General features: G+C 38.0%; 1 long non-coding RNA gene across 4 annotated transcripts in view; it reads left to right on the top strand.

Annotated features, from left to right (window-relative positions):
- The window catches only part of LOC102555866 (uncharacterized), a 104,096-nt gene that overhangs the window by 75,374 nt on the left and 10,911 nt on the right, over nucleotides 1-17,811 (top strand). For 3 of the 4 annotated variants that reach the window (XR_010060327.1, XR_010060324.1, XR_010060322.1), the window contains one exon: nucleotides 3,147-3,274. This is a non-coding gene — a long non-coding RNA (uncharacterized LOC102555866). Of the gene's footprint in view, nucleotides 1-6; nucleotides 2,512-3,146; nucleotides 3,275-17,811 lie in introns of those variants that run through there. The other variant, XR_010060328.1, reaches the window with a different exon arrangement.

The following is a 17,811-nucleotide window of genomic DNA, read 5'->3' as shown; positions in this document are numbered from 1 at the left end:
GTACCTGTTCAAGTTATGTTGAGTCTGGGTCAGAATCATTGGCACCTTTTCTGACTAATGACAAGTCTGCCATAGGAGTGGGAATTCAGGTTCTAGTCACTCCATCAGGGCCAAGATTGACAGGGTAATCTCATGATATACCTGAAGAAAAGGAGGTTCCTGGGAGAGGCAATCCGGCATGAAGAATTGGCATAATAGGTGTGACCTCAATAGGAGTGACCACCGGAAGGAAAGTTCCCCCTAAATCACACCAGGGGTAAAATGGGGATATGAGTAGAAGGAATTGTGAGTGAGGAACCTGACACAACAGGGCTATAAGACAGTTTGTAGCCTGATGGCTGGAAGGCTGGAGGCCTAGAGGGCTGGCACAGAGGCCCCTCCTCCTAATCACTGAGATCATTCTGTTTGCCAGGTAAGGCTGAATTTTGTTAGTAGTGGAAAGGTGAATATTAGTCTGATCCTGTGATCCTAGTGATTGTTATGGGGGGGGGGGCACCACAGCCTCTTGGGAAGAATGCCAAAGACTGGCAATGACTACAGGGAGGACAAAGAACCAGGGACAGGTGATCCCAGACCTCTTGCTTGCAGGTAAGGGAGAGAGCACCCATCCAGAGGTCAGGGTCCTATATGTACTCCAGGGAAATCCAGGAGGCTAAAATAGCAGCCTATTCTCGAATTCCAGGTCATGGACTTTGACATTGAGACCATGTAGAACCAGAACTGTTTTCAGTCCTCTATCTAGGATGCCTTGATGGTTGAGGGAAGGGAATCCATAGGGATGAGTACAAAGGAAACAAACAATAAACACAAGGCAGAAGTGTTGAAATTCCTCTACTTCTGCGGGGATTCGCTCGGGGATAGTTCAAAGGCTGTAGCCTCCAAGCTGTTCCTAGGATGGAAAAGGAATTCAGGAGCCTATACTACCAAAACTTTCTTTGAAGATGTTTAAATCTTTCAATTTTTCTTTGTAATATCAAAATAAAACACAGTTTTGAAGAGTGCAGACACAGAGCCCAATTACGTTCTTTCGGAAGCCAAAATACAATTTCAACATTATAAAAAGTTAGTGTTTCTATAATCAATAATAATTAGGTTATTTTTATATTACAATGATTGGCTGTCAGGAAGAAACGTTTTGTATGGAAATACATGGAGGTACAGCTTTGATACCTCATTAAATAAATGACTTTTAAATTCTAGTCTGACTTTTAAGACAGGGCAGGTATTACATAAAAACTTTTTTCCAATTTTAAACTATTTCTAAAACCTCATGTCGTGTTTTGTCTACAATGGGTCCCATCCTGAGTTACTTATTTTAAGCTAACTTTTTATAACAGACGATACAAATTTTTAGTCAGCCCCTATAATTTATAAGCCAATAATTGATAACAAAGATGTACAGAATGTAGTAAATATATACATTTAAGATCAGTCAAAAGTTAATATGTAGTGGCCGCATTTTAATATATACATTTCAGGGAAAGAATATTTTCCTTACTTCCTCGATCCATAATTTCAAGAGAGGAAACTCTTGCTACCTACTGAATTTATTTCTCATGGGCATGGCAGTTCTGTAGCTGTACTAGTCACCAGCTTACTTACTAGTGAAAGCTGAGAACCTGCTGCCCCCTTTAAGAGCACTTGTACAGATCAGGCAGCCTCAGGACTGCTGTCAGCCTGGTTCAGGTAGGAGGTAGGCTTTTCCAGCAGTGCTCAGCTCCTAGCTGTGTGTGCAGGGCTCAAAGAGCAGCACCAGATTACCAGTTCTTGTAGTCTTGATTTAGCTGTTTTTGTTTATTTGTTTGTTTCCTTGTTTTGTTTTTGATTCTAAAAATCCTTGAGATGGGTTAAGATTAAAGTAAGGGTCAACTGGCCTCTAGGTTAATTTTGGCCAGTTTTCTGAATATGAAACACAAAGCAATATTCAAACTAAAGGAAACTATAGACACAAAATGACAGAAAGGAACAGTTTAGCTTGCTCAGAAATACAAATAGAAGTTCCTCCAAGTGGAAATCATTGTCCCCTGGAGCATCTCAGCACAACTCTGATCCCAGGAGCAATACTGTATCCAGGTTCTTCTTTTTTAACACAACAATCAATGAACAGAATACAAGTCTGTCTACAGAAGTCAAGATGACTGAAAAACAGTCTTGGGTCCTGCTAAGTTAGCATTGGAATTCAAATTCTTGGGTGATTCATTCCCATACAAAGCACCAATGTTGAGCTTCATAAAACCAAACCACCCGAGCAGTTAGAAAGAGTCCAGCAAAGCAAGATCTTGATTTGAATTAGGCAGCAATTCTGACGAGTTGGGAACAAGAGCATAGATTTGGTAGGTGAGAGTGTCTTTGAAAGTTTATATTAGTAAATATTTAAGCATTTGACAAATTTTTATTGTACTCAGGTCTTTATTGATATATCAGAGTCACTGAATGGATTTGGGAGAACTCTGACTCTAAAAAGAAATTGTTCAGCACGTTTTAAAGGATGAGACCACGAAGTGAGGAGGAGTAAGTTGGGCTAAAGTGTTGTTCAATCATATTTTGAACAACAAGGTTGAGCAAAGGAGGAAACTTTGGTGACTGGGTCTTATACGGAACACCTGATTTCATGTTCTTCAACTTTCAACCTTGATGTTCAGGACTCATCCTAGAAATTTGGTCTGTAACTCAAAATGACAATGAAAGAGAGGTGTGGGGCAATTGCATTAATAATTAAGGCATTATAAGAAATAATTTTACAACTTGTGTATCTTTGATTAAATAATAGATAACTTCTTTCTTTACATTCTAATTCTCTGGTTAGCAGACAAGAGGAAATAGTGGCAGAACCAAGAGAGGAGTTGTTTCCCTGAACTTGTTTTACCTGCCCGCTAGATGGAGAAATTATTCCTGAGATGTCTAGATTCAGACAACTCTTGGGCTGAAGTATGCCTAAGGTTTTCTGACATATTGACTATAAATATTATGAAGAGTATTTTGAATACAAATTCAGCAGTGCCCGCAATTATAGAGAAAGTGTAGAAAATAACTTCAGTGTGTAAGAAGGGAAGGTTCTGTAGATGGCATTTGTTGTGGGCATGGTGATTTGACTTTTCTGGAACAATAACAGATACTGGTACAAGTTAATCATTTTTCTCCCATAGAGACCTCAGAAAGATAAACATGAATATGCTGCCTCAAATCTTTTCACCACAGTGCTGATGTGTAGATGAAGATCTGGGTTTTAATTTTCTGTCAGCTTCATCAGGGATAAAAAAATATGACATCCAAGGTAGGAAATGGTAATCAAACCGGGATCTGAGGGGTTGGACTGTCTGGCAGATAACAGCTGTATAGATGCACTTACAATTCATTTGCTATTGCAATCTTCCTACTTCAGTTTCATGTGGGAGAAGAACTTGGCTGTCCTTGGGAAGGATAATAGATAATAGTTCCCCATGCTGATCTGGGAGAATGAAATCACAAGAAAGAAAAGCTTTAAGGCAGAAGGATGGTGTTTCATTGTAGAAAAGTTACTGGATACATTAAGATTCATGTTCTCTACACAGTACAACAAGAGTCTGTCCATAGGAAAAAAATGAATGTACTTTTTCTATAGGAGATTTTCAATTTGCCCAGCCTTTTGCCTGTAGCTCTGAGATGACTATAACTAGTAAATTCATGTTATCTGGAGTAGTCTAGGGGAAAGTGCTATACAAACCAATCATATTAACAACCAGAGGAAAAGAAACATCAGTCTTATGCAGTGGGAAATGCAAAAGTTAGGGACTCTCTGGGTCTTATTATTTGTCTGCTTTCTAATAACTCCAACAACTATATCTTTTTTATAAAATGTAAAGATTTCCTGCTTTGCTTTGGGAGCGATCTTGCACCAAATTTTCCACTTTTGTTTTTATTTTCAATTTGCCACAACAAAAAAGTAGCTAGACATGCCCCAGTAAGGCTTCTATTGAAAACTGAGGTAAATGAGGTGACTTTCGAGACATTGCTTATATTCTTCCTTACAGAATATGAATTTGAAAGAAAAGCAAATGTCCTCTCCAAAGAAACACTTACTCCATGCTTTTTTTAATGTTAGATGATCTACCGGCAAGACAACTTTGTCAATTATTTATTTATGATTAATAGAATTGTATGAAAGGAAGCATTTTCAGAGGATCCCTTTCATATAATAGAGGGATGCACTAGGAATAACCATGTGGTCATACATGGTCAGGAAAATAAGAAGATGTTAAATGCTGTGACTCTAAATATGTACTGCTCTGGTAAACACCTGGGGAATTTCTGCTCTTTAATTCTTAATTTTCATTTTTAAGGGCAATGGGTACATAGTTTTGCTAGTCACCTGTAATTATCACTGCATTTCTAACATAGATAACATCTTTTAACATACCCCTAGTGTGGTCTCTACAGGCATAGCTTCTCCAGTAGTTAGAATTCACTGTTATACCAATGGTGATAAGAATTCTTGCCAATATAACCATGCTATGGCTCCTTTAATTCTAATGATCTTTGGGAGAATCACCAATTTCCCTCAGAATTAGAACACCTACCACCCCGACTATATCTCTCCTTGTTGAAGTGCCCCAACCCCTCTCTGTGAATGCTTCATGTCCATCATTTGACTCAACCTTGAATACTCATTGTTTTTTTTTAACTTTAATTTTATTGGATATTTTATGTATATATATTTCAAATGTTATCCCCTTTCAATCCCTCTATAACCCCCTACCTGCTGCTTCTATGAGGATGTTCCCACATTCACAATTCAGTGCATTCACCCTAAATTGAGGAAATGATCCTTCACAGAACCAAGTGCATCTCCTCCCATTGATGCCCCACAGGCCCGTTCTTTGCTACATATGTGGCTTGACCCATGGGTCCCTCCATGTGTACTCCTTGGTTGGTGGTTCAGTCTCTTGGAGATCTTAGGTGTCCGCTTGGTTGGTATTGTTGTTATTCCTGTGGGGTTGTAGACTCCTTCAGCTTCTTCATTACTTTAACTCCTCCTTTGTAGAAATCGTTCTCAGACCAATTGTTGGCCACAAGAATCTGCCTCTGTATTTGTAAGGCTCCAGCAAAGCCTCTCAGGAAAAAGCTGAATCTGGCTCCTGGCTGTATGCCCTTCTTGGCATCCCCAATAGTTTCTGGCTTTGGTAACTTTATATGGGATTGATCCCCATGTGGGGCAGTCTAACAATGGCCATTCCTTCAGGCTCTGCTCCACAATTTGTCTGTGTATTTCCTTCTGTGAGTATTCTGTTCCCTCTTCTAAGAAGGACTGAAGCATCCACACTTTGGCCTTCCTTCTTCTTGAGCTTTATGTGCTCTGTGAATTGTATCATGGGTACACTGAGCGCTTGGGCTAATATTTACTTATCAGTGTGTTCATACCATATGTGTTCTTTTGCATTACCTCATTTAGGGTTATATTTTCTAATTTTATCCATTTACCTAAGAATTTCATATAGTTCTTAATAGCTGAGTAGTACTCCATTGTGTAAATGTGCAACAATTTCTTTATCCATTCTTCTGTTGAAGGACATCTTGGTTGTTTCTAGCTTCTGGCTATTAGTAATAAGGTGCTGTGAACGTAGTGGAGCATGTGTCCTTGTTATATCTTGGAGAATGTTTTGGGTACATGCCCAGGAGTGGTATATCTGGGTCTTTTGGTAGTCCTATGTCCAATTTTCTGAGGAACATCCAAACTGATTTCCATAGTGGTTGTACCAGCTTGCAATCCCACCAAAAATGGAGGAGTGTGCCTATTTCTCCACATTCTCACCAGCATCTGCTTTCACCAGAGTTTTTTTTTTTTTATTATCTTGAGTATTTCTTATATACATTTCAAGTGTTATTCCCTTTCCCGGTTTCCGGACAGACATCACCCTCTCCCCTCCCCTTCCTTGTGGGTATTCCCCTCCCAAACCTCCCCCCATTGCCACCCTCCCCGCATAGTCTAGTTCACTGGGGGTTCAGTCTTAGCAGGACCCAGGGCTTCCCCTTCCACTGGTGCTCTTACTAGGATATTCATTGCTACCTATGGGGACAGAGTCCAGGGTCAGTCCATGTATAGTCTTTAGGTAGTGGCTTAGTCCCTGGAAGCTCTGGTTGCTTGACATTGTTGTACTTTTGGGGTCTCGAGCACCTTCAAGCTCTTCCAGTTCTTTCTCTGATTCCTTCAACGGGGGACCTATTCTCAGTTCAGTGGTTTGCTGCTGGCATTCGCCTCTGTATTTGCTGTATTCTGGCTGTGTCTCTCAGGAGCGATCTACATCCGGCTCCTGTCGGTCTGCACTTCTTTGCTTCATCCATCTTGTCTAATGGGGTGGCTGTATATGTATGGGCCACCTGTGGGGCAGGCTCTGAATGGGTGTTCCTTCAGTCTCTGTTTTAATCTTTGCCTCTCCCTTCCCTGCCAAGGGTATTCTTTTTCCTCATTTAAAGAAGGAGTGAAGCATTCACATTTTGATCATCCGTCTTGAGTTTCCTTTGTTCTAGGGATCTAGGGTAATTCAAGCATTTGGGCTAATAGCCACTTATCAATGAGTGCATACCATGTATGTCTTTCTGTGAGTGGGTTAGCTCACTCAGGATGATATTTTCCAGTTCCAACCATTTGCCTACGAATTTCATAAACTCGTTGTTTTTGATGGCTGAGTAATATTCCATTGTGTAGATGTACCACATTTTCTGTATCCATTCCTCTGTTGAAGGGCATCTGGGTTCTTTCCAGTTTCTGGCTATTATAAATAAGGCTGCGATGAACATAGTGGAGCACGTGTCTCTTTTATATGTTGAGGCATCTTTTGGGTATATGCCCAAGAGAGGTATGGCTGGATCCTCAGGCAGTTCAATGTCCAATTTTCTGAGGAACCTCCAGACTGATTTCCATCACCAGAGTTTTTTATCTTAGCCTTTCTGACTGATGTGAGGTGGAATATTAGGGTTGTTTTGATTTACATTTTCCTGATGACTAAGGATGTTCAACGTTTCTTTAGGAAATTCTCAGCCATTAAATATGCCTCAGCTCAGAATTCTTTGTTTTGCTCTGTACTGCATTTTTAACAGGATTAATTGACTCTCTGGAATCCAACTACTTGATTTCTTTGTATATATTAGATATTAGCTCTCTATTGGATGTAGGATTGATAAAGTCCTTTTCCTAATCCATTGGTTGATGTTTTGTCCTTTGAGACTGTCCTTTGCCTTAAAGAACCTTTGCAATTTTATGAGGTTCCATTTGGTGATTTTTGATCTTAGAAAATAAACTACTATTGTTCTCTTCAGGAAAAATTTACCTGCACCTATGTCTTCGAGGTTCTTCCCCAATTTCTTTTCTATACTCATGTGTAAAGGTAGGTGTAGTAAAGGATAGTAGGGGGTGCAGGTGTTAATTCGAATTTGCTTTGAAACCTGGGAACTTGTGGACAAATTGCAGTCACCCAAATGCACATCATTTCTGTGATACCTTGCTATTTAAATTTGAAGAAACCACTGAGCTGCATGTAAATAGTTTCCCTTGTCTAGTACCACAGCTCAGGCTAGGATACAGGTGTGAAGTTTGAAATATTAGCTGTTGTCTTCCATAAAGACCTCCAACTTGCTCACCTGGGGATAAGATAAAAATGTGATGAGCACTAAATTCAAACTAGTGCATGAAGAACAGCATTAACTCTCAGCTATGTCTTTGAATTTTATTTTAAAGGAATATCTGAAAATGACCCTCTCTAAAGAATTCAACTTATATCATGAGATCTGTAGTTTGAGCAACTTGTAAATATCTTAGTATATCTTGGTTCTTATTATTGTTTTTCTTCCGAAAGAGTAGAGCAAGTAGAGCCAAGATGACCTTACCTGAGTATCCAGCCTCTCCCTCCAACCTGCTATATGCAATTCTATTTTAAATTAACATGTACTCTGAGAGGTGTTATATATGAATATGATGTATGATGTATATGTATATGTGTATATGTATGAATGTGTGTGTGTGTGTGCGTGTGTGCGTGTGTGTGTGTGTGTGTGTAGAATAGCAGAGGATGGCTCCATATATGCAGATATTAGAAAGCCACTATTTCTGCTGAGACATTCCAGTGAAACGTTTTTGATTGAGCTCCCATTGTGTAGTAAATAGCTGATCACTTATGGTTTGCAAACCTGGAATTGTCATTTACTCCTCCAAGAAAATTTTGGTGGAACCATCTGTTAGTTTGCTAATAGTGACTTAAATGAAGTTTCAACATTATTTACTTTACTCAGTAAGGTAATGGCTTTTAGCAACACTTGGGGTGATTGGGAGGTTGATAAAGCATAGCATGAGTTTGGGAAGAAACCACTGAACAATTATTGAGGAGAAATCTCCATAGAGCCATAGAAAAACAAGTCACATAGTTCCAGGAACCACAATCCTTTTCCTCTTTACTTCTCCCAGAAGTGGAAACCTAATGTGGATTCCAACTATATTAGCCATGGTGTTGTCAGGTCCCTTGCTCAGAGTGGGCCTTTGAGCACTCATGTCAGTAATGCCCACATCCATATTTTTGCCACGATTGACACTGAGATTTATTAATTCGAACAGAGATCTTTCAAAACCATGGATGAAGAAGTCTTAAAAAAATAAATTTGAGGGACTATAGTCATCTGAATAAAACCTGATGTTAAAAGCTGTCTGTCAGATGTGGAGTTGGACAACTAAAACAATGTTGAATTAGGGCATAGGGTTTTAATAAAACCATTTGCATTTTCCCTGTATTTTTTTTGGGGGGGGAATAGTGCAGGGGCATTGTTAATATGATGGATAATGACAGATGTTGATACTTTGAAGCCACCAAGCCAGGATATATGATATTTCTCCATAGAAAATCACGGGATGGCAGTCTTTTTCCATGTTGTATGTAGCCATATTCCTTCCTGAAGTGTAGATAATTTCAATTTTCTAAGAGAGTCACACTTTAGAGAAGGGACATGTGGTTTATATTCTCTGAACTAAGAGATTTGTCATTGGTTAAGATGACAGTCCTGGGAGAGACTGCTGTTTTAAGTTGGAAATTGCATGAGAAACTAAAACTATGCTGAGATCTTTCATATTGGCCTCTGGCATAAGTGGGTAAATTGGATAAAATGTGGGAAATGGAGATTTGGGGTATTTATTAATTTATTTTTTAACCTTATGGTAGACAAAAATAAAGGAAAACCAGATGAAACTAATAATGAAGAATACAAATTGGTACCCAAATCATGGAACTCTAGGTAGGTGTTTCATACCAGCAAAGAAGACAATGAAGAGAAAGATAGGGATAGAAATAGAGAGACAGAGACAGAAACACAGAGAGAGACAGAGACAGACAGAAAGAGGAAAAGACAGAAGAAAAGACAGACAGAGCAACAGAGACATAGAGAATCAGTGAAGCCACCATGTAGATTCTATTCTTAATTTTGGTCAGATTCCAAAGATAACTGTAATAAATGAAAAGTAAACATTGTATTTGCTGGAAACTCAGAAATGTTTTAACCAATAGAGAATCTTTTACAGACTTTTTGCTTTGGATGCAGGACATGGGAGAAGAAAGAAACAGTCAAAAATCTACAGAAATTGTTAAAATGAGCAATATGACCACAGTACTCAGCTTGAGACAAATGCTGTACAAGCTGAAATAGTACAAGGGAAATTAGTCCATTATGAACTGTTTCACACGTGCCATTAATATGTTTGGGATTCACCAGAGAAGGCTCTGTTGGGTGGCTGAGTCTAGATAAGAGTAAAGATGAAATTGGTAAAACTGAGAAAACCAGGAATGAGGAAATCAATACATGAAGCCAAGATCACTCAGAAACAAATATTTAAAAACAAATGAGATTCATCCTGTATCTTAAGACTATCATGGAAATCAAATTGACATTTATAAAAATATTTTGTTAGAACTGACAAAGACAGCCAAACAAAACGTGTGTGTCAATTCATATTGTAATCTGTGCAAGAACAAACACAGGAAGAGGTGTATGTTTGGTAATATAATTAAATGTGTCAACATTTGTATTGAATCTGTTTCTAAGTGAAAATGAATAAATTCTGAATTCTTCCATGTATATAGAAGCCTCATATGATAAAGCAATATTAGCAAAGACAGGTAAACGCTCAGTCAGGAACATTTTCACTTAGAAATAAAAGAATCTGGGATTTATTTGTATAAAGTACATAGCAAAAGCCAGACATATAGGTACTAGGATGCAATGTTAGGAAATGATGGAGGGTTGATGAACATAAAGATTTATGGATTTTTAGTGACCAGTGAACTAGAAGCTTTGGAAAGTTCCATTCCTGAAAGAAACAATATTTTAAGTTAGCCAGTGGTAAAATCCAACTGAGTTGAAACAGTATTTGATGGATATTTAAGTACAGCTGCACAAATGAATCCCATCAACTAAAATTGCACCCACAATTTTTGTACTATATCAAACCAACAAAATTCTCAGCAAGTGCTCATTTTAATTGATGAAGGAACAGGAACAAATTTTATCAGCAATGCTTGCCCTTAGTGGCTATACATGTTCGAAGAGAGTCCCATATCTATGTACACATAGTTGTACTAAAAGTACTCATTTGCTGTGAAAGGGAGAGTGAGAATATGAACTTCAGGTGTGTTTTATATATACATTAAATTGATATCTGCTGTTTGAATGCAGATGGAAGATATATCAAAAAGAATCTCCCACTAATGACTTGCTATCAAATTATTTGTCTCAAAATTTTCCTTGAAGCCTTCTTTTCTCTGTAAGGCTTCCAAATGTGAATCTCAAAGAGGAAGCCATCAGGTGGTACAACTTTCAAATATTTATGAAATTGTGAATATTATTACGTCTATTAAATACACAAAATCAAGTAACAGGAAAATCTGCTACCACGTTCTTTGTAGTTCTGCTACTTACATTAAATTAAAATCAAAAGAAATGTTAAATAACTCTATGTTTTATGAATACATTGCTTTTGTTTTTGTGGCAGAAAATGTCACAATTTTAAAGATTTTACTAAGATTCCCTGTGGTGTACCTTTCAGGAGATCCCTTTTTATTTTCCTATTTAATGACTGTGTTGAATTTTTTCTCTATTAAATGTGTCCTCTAAATATATTTTACACTTTAACATTTATCTATCATTGTCTCTTCAAGCAATCAAACCCAGATCTCATAGTTCTTTAAGGAATTTGCTTGTGTTTATTTAGAAGAATTCTTCTTTGCCTTAGTAGATGTCATAATACATTGTTGGAATTTGAAATGGTGTCTATGTATTTATCTTGTTAAATATTGTGGATCTTTTCTCATGATCATCCATTTTTTTGTTTTCATCAAATTTAATTGTTAAAGAGAGCACAGAGAAAGTGGAACACAGAATCAGAGTGTTGGTAATATAGGCAGGGAAATAACAACTCATCAAGGAAGCAGTATTTTAAATACTTTATTAGTAAGATACATTGAAGTCACATGTGAAACAACGATGATAGATCTATGGAATAAGGTCATGATAGAAGAGTTGACAAAGAATACTCTTTACCTGATTATAAAAGAGTGGAGATGTGTGTGTGTGTGTGTGTGTGTGTGTGTGTGTGTGTGTGTGTGTGTGTGTTTATAGAAATATCAGAGTTATGGGGGAGAGGGTAATTGAAAGTGAGAGATGGAAGAGAGGAAGGATTACAGCAATGATTGGGCATGCTTCTTAGGTTTTATCAATTTTATATAAAATGGAGTGAACAGGATAGTGACTTATTTAGTGGGTTGTTTTTATCTGATTGTCCTGTAGAAATGACTGGTGGATTTCTGGATTTATGATTGGTGTGGGTTGGCTAATCTTGTGTGGGCGATGCTAGTATTGAAGAAGTGGTTGTTATGGACTCTGCTTTTGTTCCTCCCTTCAGGTATTTGCCTTTAGAACAAGCATTGATTTTTGTTGATGATGGAATCTAGATTGTAAGAAGAATTTAATGTCTATTTTTCAGAACACAAGCCAGGGCAGAGAGGAAAAAATAGGAAAAGAATGTGTGTGCAGTAGCTAAGCACCAAATTGATGAGGTCTTATAGCACTTCTTTGTAGACATGTGCTTGAAGGAAGAGAAAAGTTTAAGAGATCACACTATAACTAAGAAAATGATGGTTTTGTGTATATTACTTCATGGATGGGTGTGATTAGGAGAAAAACTCAATTGTTTCATTTTATAGTGCTTATTTGGGACAATTATTGAATAATCTGAATAGCTGTATGAGTGCCTTTGTAAATGTTGCAGGAGATAGAGACCTGTAAATAGTCAGGAGTGACTCCACTATCCTTATTTTAACACAGTTAAAATTCATATTAAAATGGATATTCATTTAATACAAAATGGCAAGAATTCCTTATGACATTCACATTTTTATTGTGATTCCCTAATAATTATTTTATCGTAACAATAACTTCATAAGGAATAGGTCAATTTTATTTCATATTTTTAAAAAATGCTAGCTGCAAACCACCCAGGTGAGAATAGAACCCCCTTGGGGGAAATTAGAGGGAGTATTTAAAGAGGTGAAGGAGCTTGCAACCCCATAAAAGCAACAATGCCAACCAACCAGAGCTTCCAGAGACTAAACCACTATGAAAAAACTATACATGGACTGACCCAGGGCTCCAAGAGCATATGTAGCAGAGAATAGCCTTGTTGGGGCAACAGGGGAAGGAGAAGCCCTTCGTCCTGCCAACGTTGGACCCCCAGTGAAGGGGAATATTGGGGAGGGATAAGGGGGATGTGTAGGGGGAATACCTGTATGGGGGAGGGGGAGGGGAGGGAATGGGGGCTTATGGACCGAAAACAGGGAAGGGCAATAACGTTTGAAATGTAAGTAAAAAGTATATCTAATAAAAAATTTAAAAAATGTTATTTGACAAGCTAATAGCTGAAGATACTTAGTTTTTCATTTGAAATTGGATACCACAGAAAAATTTTATTCCACTAATGACAAAATATTTTCTGTCAATAGTAATGATAAATTGTACAAATAGTAATTATTGTGTAACTACATTTAATTACTTCAACACATCCTTGCTTAAAATACTTTCATCAGACCCATAGAGAGATACTATCCTTATTGAAATTGGCAGGGGATCTGTTATAGCTTAGAAATTATATTCCTAAATATTATGTACTATTCTTTATTATTGGTTACTTAATTTCTTTATTTACATTTCAAAATAGTACCTTCCTTCCAATTTTCCTCTCTGCAAACCCCCAAACTGTCCTCTTACCCCCAACTTTTCTGAGGTTGCTTCACCCACTTACCCACTGACTCCTGACTCACAGCCCTGAACATTCCCCTACTGAGGCATTGAGCTTCCATTTGTCTAAAGGCTTCCTCTCATATTGATACCATATAAGGAAATCATTTTTAGAGAAATACTTTGCTTCTACATCATTATACATTCACAATGACATTGTGCTAAATTTATGGACAGTAGTTTAGGAAAACCTTTTACAGAGGTGAAACTGATGGGAATAAAATTACCATACATAACCTGATAATTGTATGCATTAATCATTAAGTACTATCAAAAGTATTACTATAGTTAACTATAATTATACTATATCTTTCTAGAAATGAAAGTGATGCATGGAGACATTGATCAGCTGTTGAGAACATGTGTTGCTGTCCAAGAGGATGTGCTTTATATGTACATCATACTTTAAGCAAACTACTGTGTATTATTAGCATCATTTATCTGATGCCTTCTCTTTTTTCCCTTTTATTTTTCTCAGAATCAATTTTTATTATGACTTACAAGCACATCGGTGCACCACAGTTTTTAAATTAAATAAAAATCTGTTTTTCACTTTAAATTTGATAAGCAGTAGTCCTACATCTGAGCGATGTCTGAAAGGAAGGCAGGGACTTTTTAAGTATTCTTTGAATAAATGCCTCGAATAAAAATATGGATAACAGAATAACCTCTCCTGTAAAGAATGGCTTCTGGTTGAAACCAGTTTAAGATGTGTTCTGAAGGGAGACAGTTCAGGGACGCAGTGAGAAACATGGACACTGGTGAAGCTCACCTTCTTACTCTTCTGTCCGCCAGTGAGCATGCAGGATGCTCCAAATCTGAAATATTGCAAAAAACACTAGCATTTTCTTGGGTGCCCAAATGTCTCTTCTAGGATCTGTTTTCAAATATCTTTCATCCATTTCCAAAACTGGGCTCAGCGGATCACCTGGTAATTCCATTTTTGAGGAATCTCAATGCCATTTCCTGGATCACCTGGTTTATTTTACACTTCCAAGAATGATGATTGGGATTCAAGAATTCTCTATACTGCATTCTCAGACACACTTGTTTTCTGACGTTGATCATGAACACTTAAACAGGTGCTTAGTCCCGTGCCTTTGCAATGATGTTGGGACACTTCTGAGAGTGTCCCCAGCACATGCCTAGAGCCTAGTACAAGTTAGATGCTCAGCAAAGTTCTGATGCCTTCATAAGGCCTTCTTGAGCACCAGGCATAAACATAGAACATAAAGATGTACATGTTTCCAAAGAACTCATGCACATAGCATAAAATTATGGAGTGCATTAAAATGTAAGAAATATAAATTGTAAGTAAGTTTAATACTATACTGTGAAAGTGTCTGTTATTTTTCATAAGATCTAAAGATTACCTAATTGATGTATATGAAATATAGCTTAGAAGATCAGTGTATTAGAGAAAATTAACTTTAGTAAAGCCACACTAATTGGTTAACTGTGCATTTGTATAATTACATATTTCTTTCTCACAATATTTCAGGGATTCATAAAGGACAGATTCTTTAGGAGTGTTAACTTTACAATGACTATGGGGCTGCACCATTGCAGTTTTCAGGAATTTTCTCTCATTCTATTTTTGAAGTTTTGGTACTACAGCTGCTGTTGTGTCACATATGCACACTCATTGTATGAAAGACAGCCAAACACATGACTTCTCCTTTCTCCAGACTGAATTTAATGGGAACATTTTTTATGTTTTTTCCATATTTTATGTACTTACATTTCAAATGCTCTTTTGCCCCCTCTCCCATTTCCCCTCCACCTGCTTCTATGAAGATGCTCTCATTCCCATCCATGCACTCTCGTCACAACACTCTGGCATTGCCCTATGCTGAGGAAATGAGCCAAGGGCTTCTTCTCCTATTGATGCCGGACAATGCTATCCTCTGCTACACATGAAGGTTGGAAAAATGGGACCCTCCATGTGTATTCATTGGTTGGTGACTTAGTCCCTGGGAGCTATGGGGAGATCTGGTTGGTTGATATTTTTGTTCTTCTTATGGGTTTGCAACTTCTGCAGCTCCTTAAGTCCTTTCTCTAACTCCTCTATTACAGTACCAGTGCTCTGTCTGATGGTTAGTTGCAAGCATCCTCATCTATATCAGTAAGTCTCTGGCAGAGCCTCTCAGGGGACATCAATATCAGGCTCATACCAGAAAGTACTTTTTGGCATCAGCAATAGTAACTGGATTAGTGACTGAATATGGGATAGATCCCAGGTGGGGAATCTCTGGATGATCTTTTCTTTACTTCCTGATCCACTCTTTTTCCAGGTATTCCCTCCCATGAGCATTTTGTTCCTTCTTCTCAGAAGGATGGAAGCATCCACATTTTGGTCTTACATCTTCTTGACCTTCATATAGTCTCTGAATTGTTTCTTGGGTATTCTGAGCTTTTGGGCAAATATCCACTTATCAGTGAGTGCATACCATGTGTGATTTTTGTGTTTGGGTTATCTCACTTAGGTTGATATTTTCTAGTTCCATCCATTTTCCTATGAATTTCATGTAGTCATTGTTTTTAATAGCTGAGTAGTACTCCATTGTGTAAATGAACCACACTTTCTGTATCCACTTATCTGTTGAAGGACATCTGGATGCTTTCTAGATTGGGCCAATTATAAATAATGGTGTTATGAACTTAGTGGAGCATGTGTCGTTCTTATATCTTGGAGCATATTTGTGTGTATTCCCCGAAGTGCTATAGCTGGATCCTCAGGACCCAGCTATGCCCAATTTTCTGTGGAACCACCAGACTTATTTCCACAGTAGTTGTACCAATTTGCAATCCCACCAAAAATGAAAAAAAATGTTATTTATCCACCTCATCAGCAGCATCTGCTGTCACCTGAGTTTTTATCTTAGCCATTCTGACTGCTGTGAGGCAGAATCTTAGAGTTGCTTTGATTTGAATTTGCCTGCTGACTAAGAATGTTAAACTTATGTTTCGGTGCTTCTCATCCATTTGGTATTTCTCAATAGAGAAACCTTTGTTTAGCTCTGTACCGCATTTATAATAGGATTATTTGACTCACTGCAGTCTAACTTCTTGAGTTCTTGGGAGGTAGGAGGTGGGGGGACCCTCCTAGGAGGTGAGAGACACTCAGAACTCAAAGGGAGGGTCCTGAGATGAAACTTTCTATAATGGGAGAAGAAATTTGTAGCATCCACCTCCAGCAGAAAGACCAGGTATCAAATGAGAGGTAGGATTGCCATCTCACAGTCAGAATTCTGACCCGTCATTGTTTGTGTGTGAAAGAACTACAAGGACAAAAAGTGGAAAAGAGCCTGAGGAAAAGGAGGTCCAGCAAAAGGCCCAAAATGGTATCCAGCTCAAGGGGAGGCCCCAAGGTCTGACAATATTACTGAGGCCATGGAGTGCTCCCAAAAAGGATCTATCAAGACTGCCCTCCGAAATATCCAACAAGCAGCCAAAAAGTCAGATGCAGAGATTTACACCCAACTAATGAACAGAAGATAATGACCCCTCTGGTTGAATTAGGAAAAAGCTGGAAGAAGCTGAGGAGGAGGGCAACCCTGAAGAAGGACCAGCAGTCTCAGTTAACCTAGTTCTCTGAGAGCTCCCAGACATTGGACTACCAATCAGGCAGCATACATGAGCTAATATGATGCCCGCACACATATAGAACAGAGGACTCCTAGATCTGGGTACAGACCCAGAAGAGGCACCTAACCCTCAAGAGACCACAGGCCCCAGGGAGTGGGGAGGTTTGGTGGGGTGGGGACTGGGGGTTGTGGGTTGTGGGGTTAGGGTGGGGGGGTGGAGACGGGTAGTTGTGGGATGTGGAACAGTCATAGGGTGGAACAGGAGGCAGATAAAATCTGAAGTGTAAAAAAAGATTATTAAATTTAAAAATAAATAAATAAATAAATAAATAAATAAATAAATAAATAAATCTCAAGTGAATATTTGTTGCTTTCTCTTCTCAGTGCTAGTATTTTTGTCTGGTTTTAGTCTAAACAGCTCAGCTTGTGTGTTATACCGTTAATGTTGGATGAGGAAAATACAGTGTTTTTGGAGGCATACAACACCTCAAACTCTTTACATGCTTTCTGGCAATTTTTTTCACAATGACTCATGAAAATTGACAGAACTGGATTGATGAAGAAATGTCAGGCCCAGTGTTCCAAAGTTTTTCTGTGTCTATATACAGCCCATTGAATATTTCTCCATTATTTTCCATCTAGTGAAGAAAAAAAAATCATGGAAAAGTGTTGAATAATTCACTGACATGAATATAGCAGTATTTTTATTGGAAGTCATTTAATTATGTATTCCTTACCAAAATGATAGTAGCTTTTTTTCTTTCCTGTCATGTGACTTTCTAGTCTCAGATTCTTGGTAACTAGAGCAGTGTGAGTTATAGATTCTGTCACATGGGGTGGGTAATAAATCCAAGGAAAATATAGTTGATTACTCCCATAGTATTTGTGACACTCTGGCACCAATATATCTTGAAGAAAGGTC

Source organism: Rattus norvegicus, chromosome 1 (genome assembly GCF_036323735.1).
Source record: "Rattus norvegicus strain BN/NHsdMcwi chromosome 1, GRCr8, whole genome shotgun sequence".
NCBI classification, from domain to species: Eukaryota; Metazoa; Chordata; class Mammalia; order Rodentia; family Muridae; genus Rattus; species Rattus norvegicus.
This window is presented reverse-complemented; position numbering and strand designations above follow the sequence as displayed.